This window comes from Hirundo rustica, chromosome 3 (assembly GCF_015227805.2).
Source record: "Hirundo rustica isolate bHirRus1 chromosome 3, bHirRus1.pri.v3, whole genome shotgun sequence".
Lineage (NCBI taxonomy): Eukaryota > Metazoa > Chordata > Aves > Passeriformes > Hirundinidae > Hirundo > Hirundo rustica.
This window is the reverse complement of record NC_053452.1, coordinates 26,530,259-26,554,037: the sequence shown is the minus strand read 5'-3', so window position 1 is coordinate 26,554,037 and position 23,779 is coordinate 26,530,259. Positions and strand designations below refer to the sequence as shown.

General features: G+C 38.2%; 1 long non-coding RNA gene across 3 annotated transcripts in view; it reads left to right on the top strand.

The window, feature by feature from the left end:
- LOC120750704 (uncharacterized) overlaps positions 1-15,452 on the top strand; it is a 44,489-nt gene extending 29,037 nt beyond the window's left edge. For 2 of the 3 annotated variants that reach the window (XR_005700112.1, XR_005700110.1), the window contains 4 exons: positions 3,703-3,786; positions 12,444-12,533; positions 12,762-12,821; positions 15,240-15,452. This is a non-coding gene — a long non-coding RNA (uncharacterized LOC120750704). Of the gene's footprint in view, positions 1-2,233; positions 2,326-2,416; positions 2,982-3,702; positions 3,787-12,443; positions 12,534-12,761; positions 12,822-15,239 lie in introns of those variants that run through there. The other variant, XR_005700111.1, reaches the window with a different exon arrangement.
- The last annotated feature ends 8,327 nt before the right edge of the window (positions 15,453-23,779 follow it).

Sequence of the window (23,779 nt, the reverse complement as noted above, 5' to 3'; positions counted from 1 at the left end):
GCAAAAATGACAAAGGAGAACTTATATAGAAATTGAGGCTTCAAATTGGACTTTTCCATCTGTATTGGTTTTGTTCCTTGTGAAATTATTTTTGGATTATCTGTAGTTAGGTACAGCTTGGATGCCCAGCCTTATGAGAGGCTGAGAGTTGGTGAGAGACAGTAATATAAATGATCTTTGCTTACTGAGGATCTCAGGAAATCATGCAAGAGGAAAGTCCTACTATTTTCTTTTCCCACCAAAAGGGATTTTTCTCACACATTAAAGAAAAAGAAAAAGAAGGAAAGGCTATTTCATCCAGACACAGAGATATACTCAGGAATCTTGCAGAGGATAGTCTAACTTATGCTGTTTAATGATGACTTTTCACACTGAAATTATAATGAGAAATAATAGAAAAGAGATCTTGTAACAACAGGGATGATAGACAGGGGAACTGGAGCTAACATTGGACTCAGAACAAAACTACCCAGTCATTTGAAGATGCATTTGAGGAGGTAAGTTGCTTGCCATGGTACATGAGAGATTGGTGCTGAATTGTCCCCCTCTGCTTTGATGCCATCACAATTAGAATATGGCAGGAACATGCTAATGCTACAGACCACGCTCAGGCTGCAGGAGACAGTCACTCCTCTGAATCTTAAGTATAGAAGTATTAGTACCATGTATTACCAGTAAAGATCTGTAGAGAATTTCTAAGGCTACCTTGACTGAAAAGTCAGAATGGCCTGTTTCTTGCTGAATCAGACAGTTTCTCTGTAAGGAAACAAACAAGTGCTGAAATAATGTAGGACATGACATCTTCCTGTGATTGGCAGTGTTCTTTCTGTCAGTTTGGGTCCTCTAGTAGACGAAATCTCAGGTTCACTAAGCGGAGTGGTAGGTTGGGATGCTTTTCATCCTTTACACATTATCGTCACTGTGGCCAGTGTAGTTACCTGTCTTTTTCCTTTACCTGCTGAGGAAATTCAGCTCTATATGAATATTCTTGATGGTGTTCTGCTATTATCACTCTGTCTCCATGGTTTCAGTTCTTCTTGTTACCCCTGTTATCAAAAGTAAAAGTGCTGTTCAAACTTTGTTTTTGCTTCTTCAGTCTCCCTCGTTTCTTCTACTATAATGCCACATCTGTACTTTTTGTTTATGCTTTTCTGTCTTTAAGTCTGTGAAGCTTGTTTTGTGCAAAAACACCATGCCACAGCAACAGCCAGCAGTTGTTCCAGTGCTAAGCTGATAACACAGAGAAAGCTGAAGCATTTCTACTTTTGCGCTTTGGACTCATTCTCGGGGCTGGTTTCCTGATTTGTCTCGTTAGCACTGATTTGCTTTGTTCTCTGAATACAATTGCTCATTTGGTAAGAGTTAGAGCAACTACATCTCCATTTTTCCCTAGCTTAAGCAAAGCAGCAGTAATGGCCACCTCTCCCTGGTTTTTCCTTGGCAAACTTCCCAGAAAGATGTGTACTTAATTGTAATTTGCTCTCTGCGGTCAGAAGCAATATGTCATCTTTTAGTACCTCAACAGCACCACTGTTTTTAACTCTGTGTGTGTCTGAGGCCTCACCTGATCTCTTACAGAGTAACTCTGTATTTCAATTAGGCTGAATATATGCAACAGAGATGTTCACATTTATTGTATGTACAATTATTTCCTCTGTCATTTGCGGCTTCATCTGCTTTTCATGACTTAAAAACAAACAAACAAAAAAAAAAACAAAAACCCATCACTTTCTTTTGGGCAAATAATATCATATTTGTCTGTGCATCTAGTGTATCCTAACTAAAGCCGGTTTTGAACTTTAGGTAGACAAGCAATTTTCTGTCAAAACTCTTCAAAAGGAACCATGAAATGACCAGGCCATAAACCCAGGTGTGGCACAAAAGTGGGACTATCAGACCTGCAATATGTTATATGGGTCTTTTCGTCCAACCTCCCCTATTTTCACCCAGGTTCTAAATATACTGCTGACACCCTTGAAAGAAAAGAAACACGCTGGGCTTGGACATCTGTGTTTTTGGCAGAGCAACAGGCACCCTTAGTTTAGGCTTAGCTTCATTTCTGTAAATTTCCTTGATAATACGTGAAAAAGAACTGCCAAGTTATTGCATTTGTGACTTTGGTGGTGAAGTTTGGCAAATATCAGATCGTCTTAATAAAATGTTGAATTTTAAATCTTACACTTCAATTTAAAAATGTCTTTCATATAAATAAAACTGACAACTTTCATTCCAGGTATATGTCATTATCTTCAGGAACTCCTGTCCTGCTTAAGAACAATAAAACTTTCATCTGAAGTGCATTAATAACTGTTGCAAAGAAAGAAGGTATTTCCAAAATGTCTAACTTGCCTGCAGTATTTGCATCAGCTAAGTCAGTAATACTTTGCTAGCCACTGTTGTGTTGTATTTTTTGCAGGAGACAGATAGTCAACCCTGGAATGGGCCTTGCCCTGCTGTTGGTCGCGTGTAATTTGTTTTTTCATATCACTAACCTCACAGAATGTAAGCAAAAGTGATACCGTTGAAAAAAGCCAAAGAAACAAATTCAGGTTGAAATTCAATTAAAAACTTGAGGGTTTTTTTGTGGGTGTATAAATAGAATATTGATATTGAAACATTATTATTAGTCTTTTCCAGATTTCATCTTTCACCTATCCCTATCTTTTTCATCTAGTTTCATAATTGTGCATGGTCATCCCCAAACTAAATTTTTGGGGAAATGTGTAACTAGCCACTTTGAACAGAAAATCCATCCAGTTTTGTAAACAGGACCTTATTAGGAGTTTGTGGCAGTTTCTGAGATATTTCTGTGTTAATGACAGGACTTCTGGTTTTGAACTTTTCCACGTAACTCTACTTTGTTTGGTAGTACTTGGGATGATTCTAGAGATAACTAGGGATGATTCCTGATAAAAACATTGATTTAGCTTTACAGCAAGCTTTCCAAGATGTCTTTTAGAATATCTTTCTGTTGCCGTTCAATGAATAGTTCGTCTCTTTTACAGTCTTTTGTCTTAATATTCTAGTTAATTAATTTAAAACTCATCTTTAATGAGTTTTAAAATATTCGATATTGGATATAAGTTGCTTGTGAAATCAAATAGGTTTTGTTAACATGATTTATTTCAACCTGTTTTGTATAAACAGTATGTTTCAATAAATAATTATGAATGTATCACAGAGGAGTAATGTATTTTATACTTTTTTTTTTAATAAGACTCAACATGCTGCCCCAAAGCAAGTGGATTCCTAGCATCTGAATGTGATGCACATCCTGGGGGTAAGGACTGGCATGTGCCACAAGTCAGACACGGTGGGTCATGGCTCTGGTGTGGGCGTGCCCACATCTGATTGAGCACTGCTGCACCTCTTCTTCTCCAACAGCAGAGCCTCATGTGGGAGGATCACAGCCTTGGCTTTTCCTTCTCCCTAGCCTCTGTGGGGGACACTCAGGACACCCCATGAGGCTGTCACCTCCGAGAGGATTGTACAGCTGTGCACTCGGGTGTCTGTCTGTGTCTGTTGGGTTGAGACCCCAACTTCAGGGTGAGGAGGTAATGTTGCCCTGGAGAGGCATGTGGGCAGCATCGCTTGGAGCAAATCATGGCAGGGTGATGAGAATTGTAAGTCTTCTCTGTATTACACCAGGTAGGCTTTATAAAGTTTGTGAAGTTCTGCTTTTGGTTTTTTTTTCCATTCTAGGCCCTACAGTGACCTTACTGTTGGCCGATTCCAGAGAGCCACCTCATTATTCTGAGTTGAAATTTCTCCATCTCCAAATCAGAGGTAAGGATCAAAGTATCTTGAGACAGTACAATGAAATGTACCATGTTTATTATGAATATACTGCTCACTGTTAATATCAGAAAGGGAAATAATCTGTTCTTACATTCAGAAAGAATCAAATGCCATGAAACTAGTGGAATTGTAACAATAGCGTGAGGAATGCTGCTAAAATACCAGCATGACATGGCTTGAGTTAGAAGTATTATATTTTTTGCCACATGTTAGGAACCACTAACTCTGGTGGCTACTGTAACTTATTAAGAATTGTATAGGAATCTGTTTTCAATATCTGCAAATTAAAAATATCTTGGAATGTAACACTGGAAAATAAAAAGAAAATATATTTTCTGAAATCTGCCTCAATGCCAGTTTTTCACTGTCTAATTTCTGCTGTTCTTGTTTTTTGGCTTTTTTGGGGGGTTGTTGTTTTTCTTTTTTTCTTTTTCCTTTTTTTCCCCCTTTTTCTTTTTCCTTTTTTCTTTTCTTTTTAATTTTTTTCTTCCCTCCCTTTTTTCTTAATTTTTTCTTTTTTCGTTTTTTTCTTTTTTTTTTTGTTTTTCTTTTTTTTTTCTTCCTTCTTCCTTCTTCCTTCTTCCTTCTTCCTTCTTCCTTCTTCCTTCTTCATTATGATTTTGTATACAATTTCATGATTTTTCCAAAGAACCAACATTTATCAGAGGTCACATTTTGAAAATCATCTCTGTAGTTATACACACTTTGTTTTATTTTCAGAGAGACTATTAAGCATTTCAAGGAGAAGAATTCATCTTTCTGATTTCTGTAGTACAAAATAGTAATGAAGCTTGAAGTGTTTTCTCTGAGCTTCTGTCATGTCTATGGATTATTTTTTCTTATAAGTATTTGAACATTACAGCTGAAAGGATCTGATTAAACATGCTAGGCTTTTTACAGTTTCTATGGCCTCTACTTAAAGTGCATTAAACACTTAAAACTCAGCCTAACTAAACTGGAATGGATGCTTTAAAATAAGGATTATCTTCCATTTTGTAATAAGGAAAACTGTAGAGCTAAAAGTGTCATAATGGTCACTTTTCTTCATGAAGAAGGGAAATAGCTTTAACTCATGGACACCAACGTTTCTGCCCTGTGATCTTGAAAGCTCAGTGAGAAGAACAGGATATCACTACTGAGTCCAATTTTTAGCTTGGATACAGATTTCTTCTGTGGCTTAAAACAAATTATTTCTTCCTCATATGTTTTAGTTTACCAGCTATATAAAACCTTTGAGGTTCATGTGCTTGCAAAAATGCTTTAAAGAGATGAGGTGAAAGTTTAGAATTTCTTTTAAAGAAGCTTCTGTGAGGTCTCAGCCTGCTTCCATATTTGTCAGTGGAAGTTCTGCCATAGACTTAAGTGGCCAGACTTGGGTTAGAATAAATTTCATTTACATTAGTGACTTTGTGTAGGTATTTGTATTAACAAGGCTTTTAGTTTCCCTGACGCCTCATTCAAATTAGAACTTGACTCTCCTGAGCTGTACTAAGAAGCATTCAGGCAATTAATTAATTAGCCTGATTTTTCTCCTTTCACCCATCTAAGAATATATGTTCTGTTGTCCTCAAATCATATGTAAGAAAACTGCTCTGCCTGAAATGTCATAATTTTTAACTGGTTTGGTTTGGTCTAAAGATGGCAAGATCCAGAGTTTCTGAACCTCAAAAGAGCATTGACAGTATTCCCTTTTTTTGATAAGGGATTCTAGCCTCAAAAGCATCACTGCCCTTAAACGCGATATGGAAGTAGGAGTGAGTCTGTTTACAGTCTGTATATGATTCAGTAGGACTTGAAGGTTAGTTATCCCATCCTGAGAGCACTTTAAGCCTTCCAGCAAGGTGTTCTGGTCAGGAGGTGAGGAACAGCAGGTTGTACTAGCACCCATGTCTGCCTCTGAAATTGATACTGCCAGACTGTCCAAGGGCCTGACAGGTTCAGTAACTACATGTGTCTATGTGCCGTGGTGAGCTGATTATCATCTCCTGCTGACTGATCCTGGGTGTCCCATACAGCTGTTGGCTTTCTAAGGTGTGTGGTGGGGTACCTTGTTGCTTTGCAAGGCTCAGGTGGATAGCTTGTATGGCCAGAGGTTTGGCCACATACACATTGTCCTTAGTTGCTTCCTCAAGGTTGCCGTGCTCAACTTCTCATTGAGCTTATTATGGTCTGTGCTTCAGTCTTCTGGAGCTGGTTGAACCAGATAGGACCTGAATGATTACAGGCAGCAGCTCAGGAACACGAGGTTTCCTGCTGTCCTAACGGCCATGCAAATATTTCATGCAGGAGTGACCTCAAAGTGGCTTTTCTCTAGACTGCACATCAGTGCAGCTCTACCTGAGTTCCATCAGAGAGCAGGCTTGTCTGTCTACTTCCCTTAAAGCCTGCAGTTACATGTTCCAGGTGGACATTTAAGTATGTGGCATCCTACAGCATCCTCCAGTTATGATCTAGTGGGAGACACAAATCTAAATGCAAAACCAGGTATTCCAGCAAGTCCAAACTTTTCTCAAAGTCAGGTGGTATCTAGTGGCTCTTCAACAGAGGAGCAATATTGCTGGGTGGTTTGTATGCAGTAGTAGTGCTTAGCAGCAAATTATCAAGTAGACAGATTGAGGTACAATAAGAAAACTTGCAAGTACAGTATTCTAATTTGGGAAATTTTATCCTCAATTTCAGGAAAATAATTTTCCTAGATGGACTTGATAGCATAAAAGCCCTGCAATTTTAGTAATGTTATTTTGGACATCAGAACTTCAAAACCTAAAATAATGTGAGGTGTTGGAACAAATGTGTATGCAGAGTTTGGTCTTCGTGGCTTCACAGGATTACTCACACTTCCTTTATTTAAAAAAAGAACCCACATTTTTTCACATCTTAAAAGTGACAGTCCTATAGTGAAAAGAAGAACTAAGTGTTCCTTGAACACACTGCTCCTGATGCATGTGCAGAAGTTAAAGGGTTCAGAGCTCAGAGGAAATGTAATAGTGGCTAAAAGCTACCTGGGAAAGGTCAGCTCTGAGGCAAGTGTGAGTTTTCTATTCAGTGGTCATAACACTCCTACTCTAAAACAACTTATTTAATTGTCACTACAAGAGATGAATTTCCAGATGAAGCAGTTCTTTTATAATTGGAATTGGTTGAATTACTTTTCATGGTTGGAACTGAACTAGAGAAAATGGTCAAAAACTTTTGAATGGTCTTGGCACATTTGGTGCTGTGTAACTACTGACAAAATGTAAACAATTACATGGTAACTAGAAAGATGCATGCCAGTTTAGTAGTGTGAGAATGCCTTAACAAATTAGACTAGTGACTGCATGGGACACATTCTGGTACAGCTCCCACTAGTCATATGAGCATGTTTGATGGGAATGTGATGTGTCCGGAAACTTGAGCAAACACAGTCTGAACCAAGTGCTCATCCTGTTAGTAGAAAAGACTCCCAGAATTGTACAATCCTTATCCACCTTTCTGTGTGTCCATGCATCCTGTTTTCTGAACCACGAAGCTGCAATGACCAATCTCTTGCAGTCAGTTGTTCAAAGACAGGATAAACTTAGAGGAATTTGCAGAAGCTATCAGGTGCTCAGTACTTTTGATTTAATGATCATCTTGTGAAAATCCAACCCAGGGCTAAGTCTACCAAAGAATCTCTGTGTTCTAATGCACCCTGTAGAATTTAGCTGGAAAAGATGTACTATATTGTGCCAAGGACCATAACTGGGTACCTTGGGAGGGAATGTACAAAACTCTGCACATACCAAGGAAGAAATTGTTAGTGGGTAGGAATTGTTTGGAGGAAAGATGGGACTTAGCTCACTTTACCATTTTCTGCATTCAGGTTGCAGTTCAGCCTCCTTTATCTCAGGGTCCTCAGCCATGAACTGAGTGACGCAGCTTGGGGCTGCATGACTAACTGTCTGCTGTAGTTTTCCAATGTAGAAACAGCTTCCCAAAGCATTTTAGCCAGTTTTAGACCACCCCCCGCCCATCAACTCCTATAAGTACCTCCTTTTCAAAAATGGCAGTTCATAGCCTTCTGTCCTTTTTTCCAAGTTGTCTTTATGATCTATAAAATAAATCTCTCCATCCTCATCTTTACTTAAACGTCTTGGAGTGGTTACAAAGACACCAGCCTCCCAATTCAGTGACATTACTGATTCTGATGTACTATGTAGTTTCTTTACTCTATAGAGTCAGGCCCCAACTGTTGTCTCAACAACCAGAATAATTCCTTTTTGCAGCACTGATCTTTTTCAGCTCTGCAAACTCTTATACTTTCTAGAATGATGGAAGGTCCACATAATCAGCTAGTATAACAATTTATACAACATAATCCATGGCAATATACATAATGAGAAGGGAAAACTTTACTCTTGTTTATGGTCTTTTATGGTTATGTGCTGAAGTACTGTAACTGGTTTTAGATACTTGCTTTAAAAAGTTGTCTAAATCTTGAGCTATGTAAGAAAATTGATGGCAGGCTTGCAAAATAACGCCCATGATATGATGTTGAAATTAATTCAATCATGTTAATTCCAGGAAGTTTAAAGTGACCTCCTATTGTCTGCAATAGAGAGAAAATGAAAAAGAGACTATGTTTTATTATTCTTATTGGTTAAGAAAGCAAGCAAGCAAACAAGTGGTGGCTTGAAGGACTATGAGGAAAAATTTAGAGTTATATATCTGGGAAAAGTTTATAAACATAAGAACTCATAGCCAAGGAAACCAGCTGCCAAATGAAGCTTTGAATCAGCACTGTTGAAGATATTCAGGGCTCAGCTAGACATCCGTCTATCAAAAAAGGATAAAGAAATCGGTCCAGCCACAATGTAGGGATTAATACAAGAGAGTTTTCTGCCAAATTTCTACCCCAAATAGTGTATTATTTGGTTGGAATGGAAAAGGAAAGCACTTGGACTTGCTAGATCTTTCATGGGTATTATCTTAAAAGCACAATTTTTCTGCCTTTTAAAAATATTGCTAGTAACTTAAAAAAAATTCTTTAGTGTAACTGGAGTATGTAGGTATTCCTCTAGTTTCAGACAGTGACTCTAGCTTAGAATGTTTTTAATTTTGTTAATTTAAAATATTAGTATCTTTAGAATAATAATAATAATAAAAAAATCTCTTGGAATGATAAATTGTTTCACAACATCTTTTTTTTCACAGTAATTTTCCAGATGTAGTCAGATTACTCATACCAAGCCTGAGGAAAAACTGTCAGTAAGGTATTTATTTTTTGCAGGCTTAATTAGAGGTATGAAGGCTGGTAAGACTGGAGGGTTAGGATAATAAGGGTATAAAGGCTTGGCTAGCTTTTTACCTCTATGTCACAACTTCAAATACAGGCCAAGAGGGATATTTCCCATCCACTACTTCTGAGTTCGGATGGGTGGCAATGATCTACTTCTAGTGGGTAGGCAGGCAACAGTGGAGAGTTCAAGACTGAACTGAGCTGGCAGACTGATACTACTGCTCATCAAAAGTTTGGGTTCAGATTTTTAAGCATATCTTAACATTCAAGTAGTTGCCTCTTGCAGTATTGAGGAGTTTGAAAGCAGTCACCTTGAGCTGAAGTAAGCAAAGATACTTAAGCTTTTTACAGAAAGCTAAGTACACGTTTATCTGGACCACTGAACACCTTCAAAACCATAACCTAGCACCCTCACCAAGCTTTCTGTGAACCTCTGGTTCACCACTTTTCTGTGCAGCCTGAGTAAGTGTCTGATTTCCCCATTGTTTATCCTAGCACATGCCATAAAGGAGAAGATGGATGGCTGTTCGCTGGCTTTCAAGTGCTCTGCTGAAAGCGTAGTCTCCTTTCAGGGCAATGTCTTCCAAAGCATCAGTCATATCAGAGAGACCAGCCTGGCACAGAGATGAAGCAGATACAGTTTTAAAGAGGCTGTTTCAGAAATAGAATTGGATTTAAATAACAAATGAATCCTCAGACTGCTTACTGAGTTTCTACAGCTGTAACACATAATTCAATATTTTAAAGCCATAAATACCTTTCATTCCCTAATTTATACTGTAAAAAATAGTGCTAATTTCTAAGATATGCTGTAGAGTTGATCAAGGCTAGTTCTCAAAAGCAAGTCTGCCATGTTATCTCTGCATTATGAAAATGTGTCACATGACGTAGGGAAGTATGAATATCTATTATCTGATGTATATGATTGAAAAGGAAAATCACAGAGTGAAATCATCAAGCCACATTAGCCAAAGAGAACAGATAAGTAAGGGTATAACACTGGAACTGTAAGCAATCAACTGGAGATTACACCTGTGTGGAATTGTGCATGTTTTTTAGAAGTAAAATGCTGACAGTAAAAAATTAAAAAAAAAAAAAAAAAAAAAAAAAAAAAAAAAAAAAAAAAATCTAGCACTGCTTATCACAGAAAATTTTCAAAATGCTATATAGATAGGATAATAGTCATTGATGTGTATTAAAAGAATGCTATTTTTGTGTGTCACACGAAACTTCTCTACAAATGGCACAACTTGGAAGCAAGGAAATGAATTGCCCTGGGCTCTGATTTGGCTCAGGTACATGTGTGCATTTTCTGCCCTTCCACCCAGCTTCTTGCCACAGCCGTGATGGCATCTCCAGCTGTGTGCTACAGCTGTCACTGCTGCCCTACCAGCCTGGCCTGGCACCCAGCACACCTTTCTCAACCAACACAGGAAGCAGCTCATGCATGTGCTGATCATCTCTCTCTTCTCTTTTGAATGTTTCTGTGGAACCGCATATGCTCGAGTTTGTAAATATGGAATTCAGATAAAACTCTGGAAACGCTGACCGTCAGAAAACTTGCCTTTAAATGTATCGGAGTCTCTATTTGCTGTGTTCCTTCCCTGTCCACCATTGAGAAACCATGATCACAGGAAGAGTGCACCATTTCCTCCAAAGAGCCTCATTGCTGCTCTCAGTATCTCATATTAACCTAGAATCTGCTCTTTCAGTGTGCATGCACTTTCAGCTGCACAAAATGTGAGTCTGACCTGTATGTTTTAAGTCACTGAAATAGGACATTTTGGTAGAGGAAATAGTCAAATCAGGTTATCACAAAACAAGAGCTTTTATAGTTGACTATTCAGGCAGTGATGCTGACTGCTGAGCTAGCTCTTAGTAAGAATGTGCAAGTTGTGCTATTTTTACTTGCTATTTTTCTAGTACTGGACTCATTTGGAATAATTTATTCTTGTATATAGAAGTATATACCTAGCAACAAGAATTAAGAGGAATTTTCTAATTCCTAACAGAATTTTCTAATTCAGTTAGGAATTAGAAAATTCTGTTAGGAATTGTCACAAGAATCCATTGAGGAGGAAGAAAAAATACCTTGTTGAAGGAAGCTTTGAATGGACTTTAGAAAAAAGGCCCAAATACATTTGACATTCTCCTCAAAATACTTACATTTTTGCCTGTGAAGAACACACTTCATTACCCTTGTCATGCCACTTCATAACTTCTTGTTAACTTGTACTTTGCCCACTCATCTAGTTCAGTGGTTTTTATTCCCTGGTTTTCAGTCACTACCCTTTCCCCATTTTCAATCTTTGCAGTTTGCACACAGACACCATCTGGCTTCACCCCCGGGGTTTCCTAGACAAGGGCAATCTAGTTAGCCTTGTGAAATCTAAACCCCAGGCAAAGCAAAAACTGTAAAAAACTTCCACAAGACAGGCTTTGTCGCTACTCTGTGAGGGGAAACTCCATTACCCAGAGAAGCTGTTAGAACTGAAGTCACATCTTAAGCACTAAGTTATCTTCTCAACCATCCTACTCTTTCCCCCAAACTCTTCCTTTCAATTTGCTACAATTACTGCCAGTCTTTTCTGGTCAAGAGAAAGTTTGACCACTGTGTGTGTAATTACAGAACTTCAGAGTAGAACATCATGTAAGAAACTGTCTGTAAAATGCTTGGAGTAAAGTAGATTAAGAACAGATTTACTAAAGAAATTAGGAAGTCATTCCAGTATTCTTTTCTGTTCTAAATAACATAGTGAAAATAAATCTCTGAGGCAAGATTCTGGACAAAGAAATTCCTTTGAAAAGAGACCACAGAATTCCTGGTCTTCTTAATGGAGAAAACAGAAAGAATTGGTCTTGGTTTGGGACTCTCAAGACACTGATCATTTTGAACAATGTGGACAAGTACAGAATGTTGTCCAATGAATTCATCCTTGAACAGAAAGAAACCAAATTTCTGTGTTCTCTGACTGTCTCACAGGAGCGGAAGGAGAACCCCTCCCTTTTTTTTTTTTTTTTTTTTTTTTTTTTTAATGTTTGCTATGTTCCAAAGTTTCTAAAGGAATTTATTTGGGCAAGACATTTTGATGCGTACATCTGTTTTGCCCTGAGAAATAATGATCCAGTTGCACAGTTCAGTGGTTTTGAGCCAGATATTCTTTTATTTCAGGCTTGGGAATCTAAAGTCAGTAGGCAAATGCACATTTCTCTAGGTGCATTTCACTAGTGATGGCCATAGACTGAGGTGAGTTCTCCATAATAATACAGCCACTCCAACTTCTAACCTCCGTCTTGTAACTGCCCAACTTCTAGCTCTCTGTTTTTCATTGTTGCATTCTGTTGCTTCTCCTGACTTGATAGTTACTCCTGTGTGTCTTCACAGGAAGAATGCACACCACGGTCCTGCTCTGACAACACAGGCCCAGGGAAAAGAGGAAGAGCAATTTTTCCACTATTGTAAACTGCAAAAAAGGTAAAAATGCAATCAGCTCTTTCTCCGGTAGTCAGAGGATTGAAGTGTAACAGTGGCTGGTTCCCAGTGATACAGATGTTAACTTCCAATCTTGTTAAATGTCCTGGGAAAAGCAGCACATATTGCTATCTGCCCTCATTAGGACCAAGGCTGCATGATATTTAGACAATAAAATACTCTAATGTAAGAAGAAGGTAGCATATTAAATATGCTCTTTTTGCTTTACAGTGTTCCCCAGTGAAAACCACAACTACACTTTGGTTTGATGAGCATGCTGTGATGGCATTGGTAAGTTTACCTTTTGATATGATTGAAGAGTAGAAGTAGACTGTGCACTGATAGCAGGGAGCAATGTCTGATACCAATTATTTCAAAATTTGCAGTCTAGAACTGGGTTTTTTGCTATATTTTGAGGTTTCTTCTAAAATGGTGGCATTTTCAGTCAACAGAGAAAAGTCTTGCCAGTGTTCTTGTGTCAGCTAACATAGTTATTTATAAACAATCTTAGAAGGGTGACTTTTAAAGGATATGAGATATAAATCAGCAATCTCTGTTTCTAATCACAGTGGGTGCACAGGTTCCTTTTGAGCTGTCATGAAGAAGTTTGGAGATGGAGACTGCAAATATTTGAAGCAATTTTGATGTTAATTTTTAAAATTTCCAAGGTATCTAAGATGTGGCTGATAATAATAGCAGGCATTGTCTGTTTCTCCCAGCATGTGTCATGAAAGTAGTGTGGTCACAGCGCTATGCATTATTTACACGGTGTCAACATGCCAGAAAGTGGTATGGCAGAGAGCCAGATTAAATCACTTCTGATTTTTAAATAACACTGAAAAATAACGTTGTGTCACACTTGAGGACACTGGAATCTGGCAAATCAGCAGTAGCTCAGCGTGTCAAGCTCATTTGGATGGCTTCTTCCCTTCCTGAATGATCACAGAATCAAAATCAAGGTGTAAGGAAGCTGTATAATGTTGGCATTTTTTTATTTCCTTCCAAAGCAAAACATTGTACCCAGGAAACAGACACTTTTTGTTTGCTTTCTATAAAGATGTGTCATGAGGTCACTGCCCTCATGCAGAATGTTTGCCCCTGAGAATGGGCAACCACCCCATTGTGTATGTTTGCCATTAATCTTTGTTTTCTCTGTAAGTGGCAAATCTGGTAAGATTACTTTCATCCATTAGTTTTTTTGCAGAATCTACTGCAACAGGTCCACCATCTCAAGAAGGAAGCGTATTTTTAAGAGGCAATCACATTATTTAGAATAGGTGCTTTAAGGGTTTGAGGTCTTCCAAGAAAACCTCGAGTGCTGTTCTCAACCATTGCTTCTGCACCAGCTCTGATTTCTGTATAACCCCTAGAGCTGGTTCACCTTGCCAGCTGGTAGGGAACCAAATCAGCAAAATAAAAACAAGGATAGCTTTCTGTTGGTTTAGTAATCCAATTACATTCATCGAGGAACCATGTGAAAATCAGAAAGTGGAAGGAGAGGAATGGGCCTACGTGTCAGGGAAGAAAGGATGCAGGGGAAATGGAGGGAGCAGAACTGTTAGATGAATTTTACCATATTGTGAAAGCTCACCCTAGAATATTTAATGGACAGGGAGGGTGCTTTTAGAAAGTTAAAAGGAGCATCCAGAATACTGGGATTCATTTTGCCTTGTCGCCATAATATCCTTTTTATGAAGCTAGAACTATGTATGCTCATAAAAACCCTTTGCTTTTTTAATTTTAAAGTATAATGCAACCATTGGAGTCTGTGCACAGTTCTTTCAAGTTAAATGCTTAGTTCAACATTCCACTTCCATTTCCTGGTAGAAAATATTTTATATGAAAGCAACTTTAACCTTCCAGAAGGGTTCATTTACTGTTACATTTGGTATCAGCTTTCCAAAAAATGCAGTCTGTGTTTGGCATATTATAGATTCTGGTTTTAATATTGGTTTAGGGAAAAAAAGTCATATGGCATCAGAAATAAAATATTGCAACAGAATTCTCTCTATACATGAATGCACCCCATGAGCAAGTGGTTTAAAGTCAGTTTGATCATATAAAGCCAAGACATGGGCTCAAGCTATCCATGAACCAGCTGGTAACAAATAACACATTCAACTCTCAGTCACAGGAAACTGTTAGGTTGCCTTTTTATAGACAACTACAGTTCTACAGCTCCTGAAGCACAAGGGAATATCATACGGACTTGGAAAGAATTGAACACCTACCATATGCACATAAAGAAGGGTAATAAAGATGAAAGGCCAGAACTGAGCTTTAATTTCTATTTTTCTTCTTTTGATTTATCATCTGCTTCTGGACTGCTACAATTTTCTTTGGCCTAAAATTAGGGAGAAGATGCTTGAATTGCTTAATTTGATCAAATCAGTTAAACTTAGGCTTTCCTCTCAGCCAGTGTAACAGATGCTAAATATGAAATTTTAAAGTACATTCTTGCTTTCTTTACATCTTTCTTGTGCATTCATTTCTGAAGCACTGTTTGCTTGACAATACCCTGCATCCCCTGGCCATGGGTTGCTGTAGTCATGGTGAGATGGGCATTGAGCTGGCAGAGCTGTATCGAGGTGACTCCGAACTAGAGCGAGGGCTGACTGCTTGGGTGCAGGGCCATAGAAACCTGCCTGAGTCTCCTTTGGGACCTTAGCAGCTTCTCTGCAAGTGCTTCAGGGCTATCTCTTTTGTCAGGTTTGCTCAGGAGTCACGGCACCGTGTTCATTGCCAGGTACAGATGTATTCTGGGAGTCATCCTCCACAGGAATTCTGCTGTCAATAACCACTTGTTACAGAAGAAAAGGACCTTCAGACAGGCCTGGCCATGAGTGATACAATAAAGGCTAATCCCCTGTGCTGCTGAGCCTCAGCTTCTAATAAAGGACTCAGAAGAGTAAGAGTAAAGCTTCAAAGTAAGTACAGATATGCAGAGGGAGGGCAGATAAGGCGGCTGTGGCCCACCCATCAAGACCACCTGGTCTTAATATATGGTAGCAGTCAGCCTTTGTGCCACTCACTCTTTCCGTATCCTACCCGTCTTCCAGGGAGTGAGATTTCCAAGAGGGCTGCTGGCAATGTATGTGTCAAAGTTGGGTGCACTGCAGAGTCTGTCAGTCATGCACAACAGTTTTTATGACCCCTGGAACTGCAGATGCTGAACTGAGCATCTGACAGTGATGGCCAGAACCTGAACCTTAGTCAAATAACACATATGATATTTAATATCTGATGATGAATGCATGTCCAATGCTTTGAAGATTGAAAGATCTGCAAAAATGCAGACTATTATTTTATCTGGAAATGTGTTCTGCGGCACCCCAAAGAGTATTCACATTTCTTATTCCTTTTTTGTGCATGTTCAGTTCTCATGAACTTTCAGCTATGGATCTGTATGGGAATAATTTCATTGTGAGAAGGTGGCTTCCATTCTATCCTGAAAAAACGCTGCATGAAAATCACAGAAAGCTACAGAAGAAAGTACCAGTCATTGTTTGAAAGCATTGTGGTCTATAGAGATGGAAAACAGAACATGGGTGTTTTGGTGGTTTGTTTTTTTTTTTAAATTTTTTTTTTGAAATTTTATAGGCTTCTGGAAACATGAATGAATGAGAAACAAATGCAAAAATTTGCTTAAAAATATAAAATCATAACCCTTGTTGCTTTTACAATGAATAGACCTGGCAAAAAGGATGTTAAATATCTTGAATATCAGTGTTTGAGCAGGTAGTGCTATTCCCATTCCTATTTTTTGGTTGCCACCTAGATTAGTGTTACTCCTCAGTTGCTAACAATGAAGTTATCAGCCACTGGAACAAATTATGAAGAGGACCAGGGAGCTTACCATTTCTTGAAGTCTGCAAAATGAGAGGGGATTTTATGCCTTAGCAAACAATGCACACACAGCTGGGTGAAATTATGTTGTACTACATGAAATATCCTATGTGGTCCTCCCTAGCTTTAAGAGCCATATTCTATAATTTCACAAATACCTTGCAAAGAACTCTAAGAAGCAGTGATAACCAGAGCAGTAATCTGAATGCATCTGCTGAATTTGGGTTGATTATGCCAAAGTACGAAAAAAATTACAGACTCTAATATTTCTACATGTTTCTGCCACAATGACTCATATTACTATCATTATTTTACAATATTGAAAATTTGTTTTTGGGGACTAAAGAGACCCTTCCTCTTCTTCAAAGAGCAGAATGTGCTTTAGCTTGTGAAAGAGTGTATAAACAAGTAAGCATGTAGGCGGCTGCTTCCTGACCTGATCTATTGCAGTCAATAAAGTCAATAAACTAGACTCACTCAGTGAAATAAAAGACATCCTGTGAAGAAAATCTGAGATCTGAGGATATTTCTCATTATTGCAGACGGTTTTTTAAATCTAAATTTTAATTTTCCTCTCCTTGTAGGATAATATAGCACACTGTTTAAAAGAAGATTTTTTTTCCTATAGCAGCTTTTTTTTACCCCCTCCAGATTTCCAGGCTTTTGGGACATCAGGCAATACAGAAACCTAAATTCAGTAGGACAGTTGATAGTTTGGTAAAGATGTGCCTGGTTCAACAGCTGGACATGAGAAGAAATAGTTCTTCAATGCTGAGTGGTTTTGGCAGCACAGCTAGGACCGCACAGTTGGGATGTCCTAGAAAATCCTAGAAGAACTGAAAAAAACATCATAGTATAGCTTTTCGACCGTTTCAGAAAAGTTGATGATTTTGTATCCAAAATGGATATGCATCATTCCAGAGGGAGTTTTTTAAGTTTTATATTGTAGTCAGTGGCTAGTTACCTTTGTGTCAGTGTCTCAACTCCCTCAGGCCATCTTCTCCTATATAAGTATATTGTGCCTAAATACATCTCTCAGCTGTCCCTCAGGTGGAGGGCTGTTGTCAAGGCTTGCTTTAGACAAACACACAGTCTCAGTCAGATACAGTGATGGGAGCACAATATGAAAGAACACAGAGGAAATTTGATCGTTTGTTATATAGAAGCACTCAGATTGCTTTATCAAGCAGTCTTTTCTGGTTTTAAGTTTCATACATTTATAACCTGAACTGATTCAAATAAGTTCAACTTTCTCTTGTTGCAGTGTTTTGTGCTTTTCTGAGATGATCGGAAAAGATGGATGCTGAAAAAAAGGAGTGACCTCTAACTTATCTTAAAATTTTCAAATATATTATCCTTTAAAAAAACCCCACAACCTAGTTTGCCATAATCATTCCAGCATCAACAGTCACTAATCTATTTTCCGTGCAATGGCCATGGTAAAATATAGATGTGTATATTTAATGCTTTGATTCCATTAATCTAAAAGAACATTCTGGGGTTATTTTTGTTGGAGTAACTCCTTCATTTTAGGCCCCTAAGGACTAGCTGTGTCGTTTTCTTCCAAAAAGTATAATAATATAAAAGTAATTTAAAAAGTCTGTAAACATTTAAAAGGCTGGAGTACTAGACTATGTTTCCTATTTATCAGGGGGATTCTCAAAAGTAATTTTTGATCTGCACTGCAAGGAAACTAGGAAGAGCTTGGACTGTTAATGTTCCTTTTGCTGCGTGGATATACAGAACAGTTTTCTTGTCCCACAAGTATTCTGTTGATTTTGAAATTTTAGGCCTGGCATGAGACTTAGTGAATATATGAGTGACTTAAGAAACAAACAAATGTATTTCATTTTAATGGTGACCTCTTTTTTCTTTTTTTAACCTTTTAATATAAACTAAATTAAGTTTCATCAGGAGAAGATGCTTTCAACCACAAACCCAAGAGTTTTTGTTTTAAAAATGTTGAAATGGCATATTTCTAGAATTTCAAATCCTGAGGTTTGTCCTTTTTTTTTTTTTTTTTTTTTTTTTTTTTTTTTTTTTTTTTTAAGGACAGGATGTTCTTCTGGGAATAATTTCAGTTTTGATGAATTGTCAGTTGTGACCATGTCTCTTATGAAAACCCTGTGTTTACTCCAAACTCTAAACCCAGGCTCCCAATACTTTCCAGAAGTCTAAGGTACGATGGCCTTAGTTCCTTTACTGATGCATTATAATGAAACATAGATTTTGAGCAACTATCTTTATTCACTGGTGCAATAAAACAACAGCAAGAGTGCTCTGATATTAATTAAGATTATTCTTTCTCTAAATCTACTTGAGATAGGAATAGTTCTGTGCTTTGTGTTCCTAACTTCCATATACATAGTGTTTCACATCAATTTTTGGTTTACAATTTGTAAACAAGAAGATACAAGTTACATGTGTGCTAGAAATTCATTTCTTCAACAGGCTCCCCAGGGAATGGTCACAGCACCAGGCCCAACAGAATTCAAGAAGCATTTGGACAACACTCTAAGGCACATGCTGACTCTTGGGGGTGGTCCTGTGCAGGGCTAAGAGCTGGATTTGATGATCCTTTGTGGGTCCCTTCTAATCCAGCTTATTCTGTGACTCCTCAAGGAAGATGTGCTGTCCTGTGTTCTCAGGGATGAATCACACTTCTGATGAAAGCAGTTATTGAAAGCTGCCCATTTAAGTACAGGTTTATAGATTTTCAGGCTTGAAAACATCTCTGCTCTGTTGTTTCAGTCTTAGATGAGAAAGAATGAAAAATAACTAAAGCAGATCTGAAATTTAGCTAGTAAGCCTTATCACAAGTTTTCCATCAAAAATGGTGAAGGCAGTGTGTAGGAATTCCTGTTATCTGTGGAGTTTCTGGGCCATTACTCAGTAACAGTAAGTTCCAGCACAAACCATTCTGAAGCTCCAACCGTGTCAAGGATGCACTTGTAGATATATTTGCATTCTCAGGTTTCTCTTTACTTTCTCTTTTCATTTCTTTTATTTCAAGCAAAGTTTTGAAATTATAACAAGTAGGCTGAGGTCCTTTTGGAGTCTGATTCACACTGCCTCTGAGATCAAGATGTCTTCATTGCTAGACAGCTGAAAGGAAATACATTGTCTCCACTGGAGTGTCTCTGTATATCCTGAGGAGGATATATTTACTATGAGAAGAACTCTTCTGAGCTGGAGGAATTAACAGTGGTCTCTGCAAACCATCAGCACTTCTCTGTGGTCCCAGAGAGGAATGATGCCTCACGATGCATCTTTTTCCAATAGGTTTGGAAGATCTAATCCATGATCCTTCCAGCCTTGGAAACCAGAGGTCTTTTCTATTTTCTTTGCCAAGACTTCCTTCTAGCCATATTGCAAACTGGCAACGCACAAAGAGCAGCTAGTGGAATATCCCATTAGCTAATATATTGCCAGATTAAACACCCTGCTCCTATGCTAGCCTTCATTGTCACAGAGCATTCTGCGTTTCACCCCTCACTGTCTCTGCTAATCAGTAGCACTCTTTTGCTAACCAGTTCATTTTGCATTGTTTCAAATCCCAAATTTGGAGCATAACCCCAGTGTTATTTTTGGGCTGACTGAGCACCAGGCATTGTAGAAGATCAATGGAGAGATTTTGGCAGTGGCGTAGGGACCAACGGGGGTGTGTGGTGCTTGCTGCCCTTTGCACTTGGAGTTTTCACGGGAGGCAGGGCTGTGTTCCTTTCTGTCAGGCACAAACAACTTGTGTTTGAGGGCACAGGAGATTTTGTTTTCCTGCTCCTGTCATGAACCATGAAAGTGATTAACTGCACTTTCATTTTGAAACTGAAAAGGAAGCATATCAGCTTGTGGTTCTGCTGCTAAAATTTTGTTCAATGGAAATACTTGTTTCTCAGTCCTGATGATCATTTGATTTTGCTGATGTGTGATTTTGTATCTGCACACTCAGGATAATTTCAGCAGCTATTATCTGACACCAGTTTTACGCTCTCTCTTTATGTCAATGGAATAAATACTTCTCTATAAAAAGAAGAATGCTTCTTGTACACAGTTGTGTGGAAATTTAAAAAAGGCAATTAGTCGGAGGCTAATGGTAATGTCATTTAACTGCATTATCTACTTGGCTGGATTACAGCTGAGTTCTGACATGTCCCTAACCTACAGCTACATAAAATAAGTGACAGAAGTCATAGAAACTTTGTTGAAAATAATATTGTCTCTGAACATCAAATAACCTCTCATAAGCCTAGTCTTAGTACCAAACTTTTATTCTGATCTTATATAGGTCTAACTGTTCAAAACCTCAACAGTGAATTCTCACTGTCATTTCAGAATTAGGTTTTGTTGTTGCAACCTCATCCTGTCATTGCCTTCCTCAAGTAGTATATTAAATATTGCACAAATACTTATGCATGATTGTCGACAATAGATAACCTGCATCCCACAAATTGGAATAGTATCCTACAATCATAGGATGGCTTGGGTTGGAAGAGACCTTAAGGATCATTTAGTTGTATTTTAGAATACAATTAAAAGACTTTATAAGTCTAGAAGGCATATACTATTTTGCAATGTTGATCCAAGTACCAGCTAGAAGAAGGGGCAATGCTGATAAATACTATGAATAGTTAGGCTTAATTCTTTATTAGCAGAAGCACTTGATTCCAAATAACTTTATATTCGTTACATTCACTAAGAAGTTATGCTCTTGACTGTTTCAGCTATTTGAACAATCTTTGAATTTATTTGAACAATAGTACAAGCTGAATACAAGCCCTTTCTGTTATTAGGAAATCACATACTTGACACTTGAAGAAAGACCTAGTCTTTATGCTGGGACACTCCCCAACCCCCTAACCCCCCCCCCCCCCCACCCCACCTCTGACAGCACACCTTCTAGACTTCCTTACTCAGCTCTGTTGTTATCCAAACTAAGATACCTACTACCAGCCGATACTGCTCCTAACCTGACTTAATCCTATCTCAGATCCTGCCTTCCTCTTAAACCCTTGCAGGGCAGATTAGGATTTTGACTGAAGAAACCTGTTTGTAATGCAGGTATGAAGGGCAGCATTTCACAGTGACTCACAAGAAGAGAAGATTTATTACGCACTTAGGAGATGTTACTTCTATGCATATATTGCAAAACTGTAGGGAAATAAATAGCCTCTTGTCCCCTTCCCCTGTGGCAAAGAAATATGACAGCTGTGAATGGAAAAGACTGGAGTCGTTTTAGAGATGGATGTTTAAGTTTTACAGGATTATTTAATAAGTATAATAATAAATAATAAAGTATTCTCTCTTTTTCTTTCATTACATGAGGTTTTGCTTTTCTTGGATCCCACAGATTCTTGTAAAAATGTAACAAGCTACTATTCTGAATATGCCAAATAAGAAACAGATGGATATCTTTAAAGAATTGTCTATCAGTAATATTAATGGGATCTCATGTTGAGGAACCAGGCACCTCCCTTTCCTCATGCCAGCCTTCTTGGCCTGAACAAAGAGGCTCTTCTAACAATGACTTGCACATAACAAAGGAGAAGAAAGTTTTGATAGCTACAATATAAAACATTATATTTTTTTTCTCCTCAGAATGTCTTTTTATGTTGGCTATTATGCACAAGCTTTCCTGTGGTGGGCTGATTTGAACACAAGGCTTGTCAATGTCTCTCTCACACCACTGGTGTACTGGAGATCCTCTGACATAATTGTCATCCTCTCTGTTAATACCATGTGGGGCTATATTCACCTAACTGAGCAAGAACCTTCTGAATACAGAAAATTCCAGTTGGTGTAGCAAACAATGGGATGTATGTAATACTCCTTGGACATCAACTTATACATGTGATATTACAACTCCAGGTTTTACACTACCTTTTTGCTTTAGCAGAAGTGGCCCTGACTCTCCCGTTCTCTTGCCTTGTGTCACTTTTCTCAAGAAAGCAAGCTTAGTGGTATCAAAGGCTGAGTTCCTCTTCATGAGCAACAGCTTTTCATAACACATAACATACATTTCTGTGCTATGAACTATCAAAACCAGACTTACCTGCTGTGCTGAAAGCCACAATAGCAATTTTAGATATAAATATGCTTATTATATCCTCATGATACACTTGGTTTGTCAACCTCTGGTTTGTCTGTGAGACAGCCAAGTGGATAAAGGCAAGTGTGAGACAAACTCAGCCATGCCTGTAGCCGCCCCAGCTGTTAAATGGGTGTCATAAGCAAAGCATGTGAGTCACAAAAAAGATGTACTTCAGAAAAGTAAAATAATAAATTTGAGGTGTTTCTTTACAGCTATTATTTTCTTTTATTTGGGCTATTTCCAAAGTTGGGCGGATGGGCTGTGCAGAACTTGTTTGTTGATGAAATGATAACTTAATCTAGATAAAGCACATACATACTGTTATTTTAATAAAAGAAACAAGGCCCACATTTAAAAGGGAAATATAATACAGTAAACATCCTTTTGTACTGGCCTGGTTATTTTTCTAAACTTGTGCCAGGCTGAGGTATTTTCCTTCCAAAGTAGAATTTTTGCAAGAGTCTGCAAGTCCTGTAATACCTTTTTCAGTAGCTGTTTAGTGAGCCAATGATCTGTGGTCAAGTGGGCATTTTTCAAGACAATTTTTTTTTTCATCAGTTATTGGAGTCTTTTAAAGATGTCCTAGTCAGATTTAATGACCTTTGTGTGCATCTCATGTTTAAAACATTTTAGAATCTTTTTAATATATTTTAGAATAATTTCTGAGTAGATTCATCCAGTCTTGTTCTGTAGATATTATTACCCCTTCTGTCAAACTGTAGAAAGATTATTTGTTGTAAACAAGGTAGAGATCTGAATAGAGGTAGATGTGAATGCTGCCACTCATGGTACTGAAAACAGTTATGACAGGTCTGGGGTGCTCTGACTCGGTGATAACTCTGATCCAGTGATTTGGTTTCTAGAATTTCCATATTAAAATGAAAATGTTCACCTTGTTACCTTGTGACCTATAGGAGGACTCCAGATAGAAACACCCATTTTAGAGAGGAGAGATTAGATTAAGGAGTGAGAACTGGTGTGAAAACAAATCATATTTTCTTCATAAAGATGTTTGTGTTCAGGATCAGTCTGATGCAAAGGCAGTGGAAACCACCTGTACTTAGACCTGCCATAACCACAACCATTGCAACCTACTCCAGGCCTTCTGTGCTTTTGTCTCCAGCATTTCTGGGGTACTTCCAGGTGTCTTAGCTGATGTTCATCAGGGACATTAAGATGGGCTCTCTGTAGGAGAAGTAACGTTTCCTTCCTTTGTAGCTGGAGCAAATAAAGGAAACCCAGCAACTACTTTGGTGCTCAGTTGTGATAATGGTGGGCTGGAGGAAGCTTTGATGTCAGTAGGGTGGAGAGCAGA